This window comes from Clinocottus analis, unplaced genomic scaffold (assembly GCF_023055335.1).
Source record: "Clinocottus analis isolate CAN_PGR_092001 unplaced genomic scaffold, fCliAna1.0.p SCAF_7, whole genome shotgun sequence".
Classification (NCBI taxonomy): Eukaryota; Metazoa; Chordata; class Actinopteri; order Perciformes; family Cottidae; genus Clinocottus; species Clinocottus analis.
The window spans coordinates 11,590,909-11,596,077 of NW_027176229.1; positions in this window are offsets into that span (position 1 = coordinate 11,590,909).

The window sequence follows — 5,169 nt, forward strand, 5'->3', positions numbered from 1 at the left end:
AACCCACACACACATTCCCTGAAACACAGACACACATGCGTGTATAGGCCATAGTCACCTTCAACATAGTGCAGCATATGTCTCACTCTGAAAATAATAGTCAGAAAAGCTCACACCAGTCACAAGATAGATAGTCACTCTTGGAATTTGAACTTACATGTCCTCTTTTTTTTCATGTGAGCATTATTTAGACCCCAGTATATTAGAATAGTATGACACAGAATTGTGTTCGTAAATGGACCAGATGTGTGACATGAGGCCATGTGAATGAGGCAGCACAACGTGCGATGTTATTCTGAACACAAAGGCACTTTTGAATGCAGTTAAGACTCACGGCTGTAACTCTTTTGTTAAAATGTCATGATATTGGGACAGAAAAGAAGTTGCTATGTATGCCTTATACTTGAAGCTGGTCACTATGAAGTTTTCTGTCAGTGGTAATCATTATTATACAATTAGAGAAAGCAGGTTGTTTTTTTTACAATGGAAAGCAAAGCTTTTTAAAAACAACACTTTTAGAAGAAACTGATTCAAGTCCGGGACTTGGTTTATACTTAAGAGAGATAGAGACTTGGTTTGTACTTAAGTACAAACCAAATACACTTTATCTTGGTTTGTACTTAAGTACAAACCAAGATAAAGTGTATTTATTTGTCTACCCCTCCATCCTCATTCCACTACGTTTCCCCTCACCAGAAGCCAGCCAGGGTTCAGTCAGCGTGGCAGAGCAGGAGCAGCGTCTCCAGCTTTTGTCTCACTGGAGAGCAAGGGTTGTGTGGTTCCTAATTGCTGTGTGCCATAGAGACCTGGGGAGCCAATCAAAATGGCCAATCTCTAAAGACAAGCCAAAACTAATTTGTTAGCAATATACCATCCTACACCCTGCTCTCTCTCTCTCTCTCTCTCTCTCTCTCTCTCTCTCTCTCTCTCTCTCTCTCTCTCTCTCTCTCGCTCAGTCTCCTGATGGCAGTGAAGGGTTCATTTCTGTGTCACTGTGGTCATGACCTCTTCCTCTCTTTCTCTCCCTTCCTCTGTGGCTTCACCAAGAGTTCATCTTTGATGCCTCTCTGGTCATGACCTGGCTCTGAATGATACCACGATGAGAACGGTGACAAGGCTGGCAGAGTAAAACAAATCCTCTACCTCTGTTTATCAAATTATGTGTGTTTCTGTTTCTTCAGTCACTATCCTGTTCCAGTAGTGTGTGTTTATCCGTGTATGTGTGTGTGTGTGTGTGAGGGACACACCTCGGGGAGCGTGAGAGCGGAGCAGCTGTGGTCAGAGAGAGAACACACACATAAGCTTTGGGTTTCATCCTTGGCTTGTTCAGCAGGGAATCTGGCAGCCTGCTGAGAGACAGAGAGTGTGTGTGTATCTGTGATCACATGTCCATGTGTGTGTGTGTGTTTATGTGTCCTGTCCTGTTACACACCTCATACCTTTTACTTTGACACTATCTCCGAGCTCTCTCTTTGCTTTTCTCTCTCTGAGGATCCACAACTTCAAAAGGCAACTTTGAAAGTGTATATTTCACACAGTCAACAAAAGCATCGCTGAGAAAACACACACACACACACACACACACACACACACACACACACACACACACACACACACACACACACACACACACGCACACACACACATGCAGCTTTTTTTTGAGAACACACCTCGCTCACTATCTCTGCAGGACACAAAGCCTCCGGAGAATAAAAAACAATCACTCTTTTATATTGCGGTGATACTGGCATTTATGGCTGCCAAAGCACCAAAAGCAGCTTCCTTGAGGCAAAGTGGGGAGGGAAGTGAGAGAAAAAGATTTTCTTGTAAAAGCCCCCATCATGTGTTGGTGTGTCTATACACTGAGAGACAGATACGATTGAAGGTGCACTCAATTGTTCAATTGAAATTACACGATCAAGCTGCAGAACAAACATGTTTCTCTGACGGTGTCTTTGATAGTTGCATTAGATCAAAGTGAAGAAGCCACTCAAACACAGTTGCAGGTCTAAATGATGCAACCTCAAAGCAACTGAGCTCCAAACTGCTTGTAAGCAGGTCGCAGTAGCACAGACAGCAACTAACAAAGGTGATATGTGGCATGAAACCTCTCCTCATTACTGTGTTTGAAGATGCTGTACATGTATGCACAGGAGTGGACTGGCCATCAGTAGCAGGGATATTTTTATAAGCAATACTACCAAAATATTAACATTTAACACAATAAATAATAGGTTAGATTATCAATTAACATTTTGTCATCAATGACACACAAACTGGAGGCTTCATTTACATTTTTAAAAAACACATTGCAGTTTCAGATGGTGATTTTATCACATTTAGATTTCTACATAATAAAACACACAACATACAAACATATTGAATTGAACAAGATTGCCCCAGTTAGTGCCTCTCATAGCTTAAATAATAGTTATATTGGTATGTATTGGTGATCATTTTATATTATCATAAAAAATAGCACAGAAATGTGTTATATATTACAACCATTTTGTTCTGAAAACACAATTTCCCTTTACAAAACAATACAAAATAAGTATGACCTCCCGGTTTTGACCATTTCTGCAGCAGTTAGTGTAAAACAGAATAAAACAATTTAGTTACTTCTATTAACTGAGCTTTTATAATTAATATATGTGCATGGTTTTCACACTAAACTTCCATTTTCACGTCAGCATGTCTTAGCCAAGTATTTGTCTTTCTCTGCCACAATGCACTCTGCCCATCCTCTACTTTATTGATGGTCCTACATTTGCACATACTGACAGCTTAGTACATCAGCAGATTGCAACAATGAAAACATACCACATGAAAATGATTCACAGTGACCTTAAACTTAGGAGAGATTTGTTTCTTGCTTTGGCAAATCCCACAGAGGCTTAGACCAAGAAGTCAAGTCTGAAGTTGATTAAGCTTCAATCAAGTTTCAAGTATTTGTGATCATCAATTGCAAAGTCATTTGAGTGGTTGAAGAATGCTGCTAACACTAGTGACACTGACTGGTAATGCATTGCATGAACGGTTGTTTTGGCAATGCTACATTCATGTTATCCATTCCAAATATTATGTTTTTTAATGAGAGCATTTGTGCATTTAGGATTTTTGTTTAATAACATTTCAAAGTTTAAGGTTTAATTGTTCTAAAATGCAGGAAAAGCTATCAAAGTGGGAAGTAGATAATTTTCCTGTCTCCGATTAGAGTGCCTGATTTGACAAGGATAGAGTAATGAGAAAAAGTAAGATGAAGCATCTTTTAAAGGATCAGTTGAAATTGCCAATCTATTTTAATCTATCATCACCTTGGGAGAGTAATGTTCCGTTTTGGTGTGGACTAATTGGATTTCAAAATGTATATTGAAAAAAGCCTAATTAGAAATTCATCACATGGGGAGGTACAATCTGATCACATGCTAAAGAGCACCTTCTTTAATGCAGGTAACATTCTTTCAAACTCATCTGCAGCTCTGTTTTCTCCCTTTCTGCTTGTTTCATGTCTCCTTCCATATCTCCGTAATGCTGGTGGCAACGTTTTAAACACGGCCCATTCATTTACCATTTTGCCATGTTTAACTAACCTATGTCTAAGTCTAAGACCTGCTTTACTTCTTGTCTCTGTCACTTTTTCTCCTCTTTCTGACCCCTGAGGGAAACACTATATTGTTTGAACTCTCAGCAGTCAAAGGTCACCACAGAGGTCACCAGAGGTCAAGACTGACATCATTGACCTTACGTCAGGTCAGCTCCTGTGGTGATCACCCGAGGGGACAAGTGGGGTTTTAAACACATGCTGAAGTTTCCCAAGTAAAGAGCTTAACTGGATTGATGAAATACAGAGTGGGCATGTTATGTAGGGTTTTCAGATGTGGAATAGGTACCATTCTTGTTATTGTCTATTGATTTCACTTCAAAAGTAGGTAATGCATATTTGTTTTCATCGATACAGGTGTCTTTGACATGAATTGCTCAGAAAAAGAAAGATCACTGTTTAGTTGACATAAGAACTTTGCGAATGTTGGAAAAAAATCTTTGGTTGGATTAAAAGTATTTTTTGAAGTTTAGGGGACCTTCGTCCTCATGGTCACAATAATATCTACTTCATTGAGGTTGGGAAACGATTGAGGTGGAGGATAGAGTAAACCCATCCATCCTCCAAACTTCTGTCTCTGCTTAACACGTACAACAATTGCATTCAATTTAGATGTGTAAAAGTGTTAGAGAAAGTATACTTGGACTGACCAAGAAAGATAGTGGTCCTGACTTTCACGTACAAAATGAGTAGAGTGCTTATTTAGACATGAGAGCATCATTTTAAGGGAGATCACATTAATGTAATGATGTGCATGTCTGAAGGAGGCTATGCATGCCAACCCTCACAATCAACGTATCGTTGGTGCCAAGAGACATTTACTGTGTTTTTGCTGCATTTTCACACATTAAGAAATTGTTCTTCGTTTTTGTATGCTACTTTTTGACTTTGTATATAGTCCATGCCAGCTATTTGAGATCCTAACCCTGTTTTTTTTTTGCAGTGGGTGAGAGAAGAAATACTTTGGATGAAAATGTTCCATGATTAATTTACTTGACCAAAACAAATATGCACACGTCTTCAGAGGGGGAACACACAGCGTTGGGTAATAATCACACACTGCATATAAACATTACTAACTTATTGATTACCTCTCCTGCAGAACGGCTGTTAAAATTGTATTTGTCTAGACAAGTGAACTTTAGCTGGTAATAAAAAACCTTTTTTATCTGCAAAGTAAACATTAGAGCCAGCCATCCGAATGAATACCAAACTCCTAAATTACCATAAGAATAGCTCAGCTGAGTAAACTCCTAATGCTTAAACTAACAGTGCCAAGCACACACACACACAGGCATGCACACACAAACATACATGCCACGCTAATGAGAAGTTTTGCTGTTTGAAATTGCTGCCCTGTTAGTGGTGGGGGTGGCAGCGACGCCGTAACGATGAGCAGGAGGAATGTCGAGAAGCAGACAGTAATGTTGTGCAGCGTCCATCCATCACTCCCACCACCCTTAACCCCCAAATGTTGTCACTCCTAGTGCAAAATTCTCCCAACGCCTCCTCAATCAGGGATATTATGACTTCTGTGGTTCAGTTCTCTGAGAACATTTTATATG